Genomic DNA, 8,881 nt, shown 5'->3' with positions numbered 1-8,881 from the left:
AAACGGACTAAATACACTATACACAAAACAGACTCACTAGAGAAAGTATACACAAAATACACACACTACTCACAGTATACACTGCGCATAAAACACACACATAGTACAAATTATATACACTAAATACATACACTATACACAAAATACAAGCATTAGCCATGCACAAAAAAAATACGCACTGCACACAAAATGTAATAGCCGAGACTTAGATTTCTCGGGAGTTATGAAATAAAATACTAGGACAAATGAAAGAGTATTTCTATTTCTTGAAAAAGGGTACAATTTTCAGAATCTCAAACTAAGTTACAATCTTTGACAATGAAAATAAAAGTCGAGCTACACTACTACATTTAGAAATCCCTAAGGGCTACTTTGGCCTTCGTCATCGGGCCGTCTCGGCCCCAGATTTTTCAAACGAGCCGGGAGGGCGAGACCACGAGGGAAGACAGCCTCGTTGGCCAGTCGCAACTCCTGCCAAAGCACACGAAAGAGAACTAGTTGCATGAATAGAGACTGTTGGTGGATTGTGATAGCTCGGCACCAAGCTCAGCAGTTCGCCACCAAGCTCGGCAGTTCGGCAGGGAGCTCAGCAGTTCGGTACCAAGCTCGGCAGTTCGGCACCAAGCTCGGCAACTCCGTGATCTGGAGAGAAAGATCAAAACATGAAGAAGAGCTCGGCTGTTATGACAACTCGTTTCAACAGCCGTTAGATCTCCTCAATTGTTTACAGAGACAACAAGAGAAGTGTATTAAGAAAGGGAAGGGGAAACAATACCTTTCAGAAATGTGAGTGAGTGTTGGATCGAAAGAGGCAAACTCCAGCCAGTAGGCTCCCCTCCAGCTAATACTCTGCAAAAGAAGACAAAATTCATGAATGAATCAGAGTACAAGGCAGCACAAAACACCAAAATCAGTTAAAGGATGCTGCAAGGTCAGCCAACACTCAGCCTCTGCAGCTTTCAGTTACAAGATATGTGTTTATATACACATTCTAAGCCCCTCGGTTACTATACCACACCACAACACCTTCCACTTAGTAGCAAAGTAACAAGCTAAAGAGAGGGAGGGAGAACCGAGAGAAAGCGGAAGGAATCGAGCAAGAGTAAGAGCAGCCTCACTCAGCAATCACAAGAGGTAAATCCTCCAAACCATACTAGCATCATGTAGTACACAGTAGATAGCCAAGAATGAGAACTTAGGAACACATGAGCTCAAGAACATAGGAGTATGCCTTAGAACCCCACATCAGAACATAATCAGTAACATAGAAACGGCTACCGCTGGCTCAACCCCTCCATGAAATCAAATCAATCATAGCAGAATGTAAGAAAATCCCCTAATGCTCAAGTCACAGTATCTTTTTCGCAAGCTTCACTTAACAACACTAGAAAGTTTTAAACAAGAAACTTAGCTTTGGAGGGAGAATGGCTCTGGCCGAGGTGCCGTGCTGCCAGAGGCGGAAACGCTAGACGAGAGGCAGCGACCCGACGGCGGGGTGTCAAGAGCGGTGGCGAGCCGAGACAGCAGGCGATCCCGGCGTGCAGTAACGGCAACGGACCCTACCGTGTTCAGCCTAACCCCTGCGAACAGCGACGGCATAAGCCTCGCGAAGCTGGATGCCTCCCCACTTCCCTTCACTGGCGAGAACGAGACGGAGCCGATGGATGGGAGCACGGCAAGACTCGCCGTGGTTGGAAGGGACCGACGCGGCGAGGATATTCCCAAACCAGGGAGAGAGTTCGCCCTTGCAGGGATGAGCGAGGGTGAGACAACGCGTCGCGCGTCATCGGACCTCCGCCGGAGCTGGAGCTTCGCGGAGGGAGCGGACGTCGAAGAAACTAGGGCTTTCTCAATTTGGGGTTTTAATTTCGGAGAAAGGAGGAAATGAAGAATGGGGAAAAGCCGATGGAATCGGCTGGTTGAGGAAGGGAGTATGTTTTTTTTGGGCCTTTCCACTATTCATCTTTTGGGCCGAGATTAAATGAGCGGGCCGAAAGTTAAGGCTGGGCCAGAATAATCAGTTCCAACCGAGCCCGGGAATTTAATTACTTGGACCCGGATTCTTTTGTTGAAATCTTTAGTTAATTCCAAGAATTTATGGTATTAAATTCCTAAGCTACGGAAGAAAATGAAAAGAATGTTCGCCGTGATAAAATAAAGGCCAATAAATAATTAAGCGAACTCTTAGCCCGGAAAGTATTTTAAGATATTTAAATTAATGCGGGAAATAGTTTTCGGCCAGTTTCCGAATAAATTAAATCGCAGATTTAATTAGGAATTAAGATTTCCTAATTTTAGAAGAAAGGAAATAAAATAATAAAGGAGCACGCTTAGGCATGCATTCATGCAAAATCAGTAAATTTTTTAAGCCTAATTCAAATATACGAATTTTTGTAAAGGAACGTCGTCGCTCGACGCATAATCTCAGAACAGGGAAGCACCTTTTTTGCAAGAGTTAAGCAATTGAGGTGTGGGCTTCTTTCCTTTTTATTTACAGAACTTTATGAGAATAAGTGTGAATATTTGAATGAGTTGTCATGCCATATTTTATTTTGTGATTGCCATTCATGGTTAAATCGAATTCGGGTCCCAGTAGGTCAGTAAATCCTACTCGGACTAGTGTACACGTAGGGACCGTGAGCTAGCGCTAGGTTGGCCGGTCCGTGGGTCGTGAGCTAGCGCCAGGTTGGCCGGCCCAGTGATCGTGGAATGTGGCCACATTCCCGATTCACACAGCTTGATATGGTATATCATCAGAAAGTTAAAAGACTGCAGTCTATTTCAGAAAGAAATAACAGATTTTAGTGACCGGGACTTATTTTCAGAAAAACCCCGCGTTCACTCAGTTTGGCTGACAACTAAAAGAAATAGTTTTCGGCATAAGCCACTGAGTATACAAAATACTCAGCCCTGTATGTTGTTTTCCTTAATGTGTAGGTTGATCGATCGGCAGAGGAGGTGTTGGGACTGAAGATAAATTAAAAGAAGGGTAGCTAGTGTAGTATGTCTCCATACATGTTATACTTGTGTTGGAACTCTTCCGCTGCATAGTCCTAGCTTTGTCTCAGTAAAGACAATGTCCCGCATTTCACTCTGATTTAATAACTTGCTATCTTGATGACTTTTAGACAGTATTTTCCTTAATTTCAGTAATTATGATGATGTGTTGAGACAGTTTAGTATTTTTAGTCGCGAAATAGCTGCGCTTTCTTTGACTAGGAAGATGTGGTCGTGACACAAAATGTGTAACACACTGCTTACATTATAAAAAATTACAAATAGCTACACAAACATATATAAACAAAAGACTAACCTTATGTACAAGTACATAAATATGCACACACTCTGTAAACAAAATATGCACACAACACATACCAAAAATAAACATATGGCACACAAAATAAACACAGTATACACAAAATATACGCATTGGACACTCACTATATATACAAAATACAAAATCTACACATAAAATACGCACACAACAACGTAATACACACGCTATACACAAAGTATTAACACAAAATACACATTGAACACACTATAAATTAAACAAACGGACTCAATACACTAAACACAAAACACACACATTATACACTAAACACAAAACACACACATTAAACAAGCCAAATTACAAATGAAACACACACACTATAAAAAAAACTACATGCACTACAAACACACAACTCAAAACATTGCAACTATACACAGACCAAATAAACTTATACACAAAACAAACACATACACACACACAATACATACACTACACATACTATACACAAAATAGACACATTATACACACCTTAGACATTTTACAAGAAAAAGCAGACAACACACTACACAAAACACACACTGACGCACTACACAAAATACACACGTACAGAAAATATACTCATAGCACACACTATAACCAAACTATAAAAAAATACAGACACTAGACACATGTTATACACAAAATAAAAGCACAATACACACACATAACTTAACACGAAAACAAACTGCATATACACACACTACGTACATTGCACATAATACACACGCTATACACGATATATAAACACAAACTATATACACAAAATACACACAATCACGTTGCACACACACACTATGCACACAATTACATTGCACACACTGCACATATTACTCTAAATCCTAAACAAAATACGCATTACGCACTATATACAAGATGCACAGAATACACATTGTTTACACACAATACCCACGCTATACTCAAAACACATATACTTCACATACTATAAAAAAACAAACAAACAAAATAAACTATATACAAAATACGCAGACTATACACACTAAACACAAAATACACACACTAAACATTATACTCAAAATACAAACATCTACACAAACAAAATACGCACCGTACATACGCAACAAAAAACACACACACTATTCAGAAATATACAAGTATTATAAAATACATGTGCATAGCACACTTAAACACACATTATACAAAAAATACACGCATTAGACACACACTATACACACAATACACATTGCATAAATTATAAACAAAACAAACGGACTAAATACACTATACACAAAACAGACTCACTAGAGAAAGTATACACAAAATACACACACTACTCACAGTATACACTGCGCATAAAACACACACATAGTACAAATTATATAAACTATATACATACACTATACACAAAATACAAGCATTAGCCATGCACAAAAAAAATACGCACTGCACACAAAATGTGTAACACACTGCTTACATTATAAAAAATTACAAATAGCTACACAAACATATATAAACAAAAGACTAACCTTATGTACAAGTACATAAATATGCACACACTCTGTAAACAAAATATGCACACAACACATACCAAAAATAAACATATGGCACACACAATAAACACAGTATACACAAAATATACGCATTGGACACTCACTATATATACAAAATACAAAATCTACACATAAAATACGCACACAACAACGTAATACACACGCTATACACAAAGTATTAACACAAAATACACATTGAACACACTATAAATTAAACAAACGGACTCAATACACTAAACACAAAACACACACATTATACACTAAACACAAAACACACACATTAAACAAGCCAAATTACAAATGAAACACACACACTATAAAAAAAACTACATGCACTACAAACACACAACTCAAAACATTGCAACTATACACAGACCAAATAAACTTATACACAAAACAAACACACACACACACAATACATACACTACACATACTATACACAAAATAGACACATTATACACACCTTAGACATTTTACAAGAAAAAGCAGACAACACACTACACAAAACACACACTGACGCACTACACAAAATACACACGTACAGAAAATATACTCATAGCACACACTATAACCAAACTATAAAAAAATACAGACACTAGACACATGTTATACACAAAATAAAAGCACAATACACACACATAACTTAACACGAAAACAAACTGCATATACACACACTACGTACATTGCACATAATACACACGCTATACACGATATATAAACACAAACTATATACACAAAATACACACAATCACGTTGCACACACACACTATGCACACAATTACATTGCACACACTGCACATATTACTCTAAATCCTAAACAAAATACGCATTACGCACTATATACAAGATGCACAGAATACACATTGTTTACACACAATACCCACGCTATACTCAAAACACATATACTTCACATACTATAAAAAAACAAACAAACAAAATAAACTATATACAAAATACGCAGACTATACACACTAAACACAAAATACACACACTAAACATTATACTCAAAATACAAACATCTACACATACAAAATACGCACCGTACATACGCAACAAAAAACACACACACTATTCAGAAATATACAAGTATTATAAAATACATGTGCATAGCACACTTAAACACACATTATACAAAAAATACATGCATTAGACACACACTATACACACACTATACACACAATACACATTGCATAAATTATAAACAAAACAAACGGACTAAATACACTATACACAAAACAGACTCACTAGAGAAAGTATACACAAAATACACACACTACTCACAGTATACACTGCGCATACTACACACTACATAGTACAAATTATACACACTATATACATACACTATACACAAAATACAAGCATTAGCCATGCACAAAAAAAATACGCACTGCACACAAAATGTGTAACACACTGCTTACATTATAAAAAATTACAAATAGCTACACAAACATATATAAACAAAAGACTAACCTTATGTACAAGTACATAAATATGCACACACTCTGTAAACAAAATATGCACACAACACATACCAAAAATAAACATATGGCACACACAATAAACACAGTATACACAAAATATACGCATTGGACACTCACTATATATACAAAATACAAAATCTACACATAAAATACGCACACAACAACGTAATACACACGCTATACACAAAGTATTAACACAAAATACACATTGAACACACTATAAATTAAACAAACGGACTCAATACACTAAACACAAAACACACACATTATACACTAAACACAAAACACACACATTAAACAAGCCAAATTACAAATGAAACACACACACTATAAAAAAAACTACATGCACTACAAACACACAACTCAAAACATTGCAACTATACACAGACCAAATAAACTTATACACAAAACAAACACACACACACACAATACATACACTACACATACTATACACAAAATAGACACATTATACACACCTTAGACATTTTACAAGAAAAAGCAGACAACACACTACACAAAACACACACTGACGCACTACACAAAATACACACGTACAGAAAATATACTCATAGCACACACTATAACCAAACTATAAAAAAATACAGACACTAGACACATGTTATACACAAAATAAAAGCACAATACACACACATAACTTAACACGAAAACAAACTGCATATACACACACTACGTACATTGCACATAATACACACGCTATACACGATATATAAACACAAACTATATACACAAAATACACACAATCACGTTGCACACACACACTATGCACACAATTACATTGCACACACTGCACATATTACTCTAAATCCTAAACAAAATACGCATTACGCACTATATACAAGATGCACAGAATACACATTGTTTACACACAATACCCACGCTATACTCAAAACACATATACTTCACATACTATAAAAAAACAAACAAACAAAATAAACTATATACAAAATACACAGACTATACACACTAAACACAAAATACACACACTAAACATTATACTCAAAATACAAACATCTACACATACAAAATACGCACCGTACATACGCAACAAAAAACACACACACTATTCAGAAATATACAAGTATTATAAAATACATGTGCATAGCACACTTAAACACACATTATACAAAAAATACATGCATTAGACACACACTATACAAACACTATACACACAATACACATTGCATAAATTATAAACAAAACAAACGGACTAAATACACTATACACAAAACAGACTCACTAGAGAAAGTATACACAAAATACACACACTACTCACAGTATACACTGCGCATACTACACACTACATAGTACAAATTATACACACTATATACATACACTATACACAAAATACAAGCATTAGCCATGCACAAAAAAAATACGCACTGCACACAAAATGTGTAACACACTGCTTACATTATAAAAAATTACAAATAGCTACACAAACATATATAAACAAAAGACTAACCTTATGTACAAGTACATAAATATGCACACACTCTGTAAACAAAATATGCACACAACACATACCAAAAATAAACATATGGCACACACAATAAACACAGTATACACAAAATATACGCATTGGACACTCACTATATATACAAAATACAAAATCTACACATAAAATACGCACACAACAACGTAATACACACGCTATACACAAAGTATTAACACAAAATACACATTGAACACACTATAAATTAAACAAACGGACTCAATACACTAAACACAAAACACACACATTATACACTAAACACAAAACACACACATTAAACAAGCCAAATTACAAATGAAACACACACACTATAAAAAAAACTACATGCACTACAAACACACAACTCAAAACATTGCAACTATACACAGACCAAATAAACTTATACACAAAACAAACACACACACACACAATACATACACTACACATACTATACACAAAATAGACACATTATACACACCTTAGACATTTTACAAGAAAAAGCAGACAACACACTACACAAAACACACACTGACGCACTACACAAAATACACACGTACAGAAAATATACTCATAGCACACACTATAACCAAACTATAAAAAAATACAGACACTAGACACATGTTATACACAAAATAAAAGCACAATACACACACATAACTTAACACGAAAACAAACTGCATATACACACACTACGTACATTGCACATAATACACACGCTATACACGATATATAAACACAAACTATATACACAAAATACACACAATCACGTTGCACACACACACTATGCACACAATTACATTGCACACACTGCACATATTACTCTAAATCCTAAACAAAATACGCATTACGCACTATATACAAGATGCACAGAATACACATTGTTTACACACAATACCCACGCTATACTCAAAACACATATACTTCACATACTATAAAAAAACAAACAAACAAAATAAACTATATACAAAATACGCAGACTATACACACTAAACACAAAATACACACACTAAACATTATACTCAAAATACAAACATCTACACATACAAAATACGCACCGTACATACGCAACAAAAAACACACACACTAT

The 8,881-nt window shown here is 35.8% G+C and overlaps 1 long non-coding RNA gene across 20 annotated transcripts in view; it reads right to left on the bottom strand.

Moving 5' to 3' along the window:
• Positions 1-237: 237 nt before the first annotated feature.
• The window catches only part of LOC121757239, a 32,901-nt gene continuing 24,257 nt past the window's right edge, over positions 238-8,881 (bottom strand). For all 20 annotated transcript variants that reach the window (XR_006041189.1, XR_006041193.1, XR_006041194.1 and 17 more), the window contains 2 exons: positions 776-849; positions 238-642 (listed from right to left, as the gene is read on the bottom strand). This is a non-coding gene — a long non-coding RNA (uncharacterized LOC121757239). The remainder of the gene's footprint in view (positions 643-775; positions 850-8,881) is intronic.

Source organism: Salvia splendens, chromosome 12 (assembly GCF_004379255.2).
Source record: "Salvia splendens isolate huo1 chromosome 12, SspV2, whole genome shotgun sequence".
NCBI lineage: Eukaryota > Viridiplantae > Streptophyta > Magnoliopsida > Lamiales > Lamiaceae > Salvia > Salvia splendens.
The sequence above is the reverse complement of the archived record's forward strand: the minus strand, read 5'-3'. Positions and strand labels throughout refer to the sequence as shown.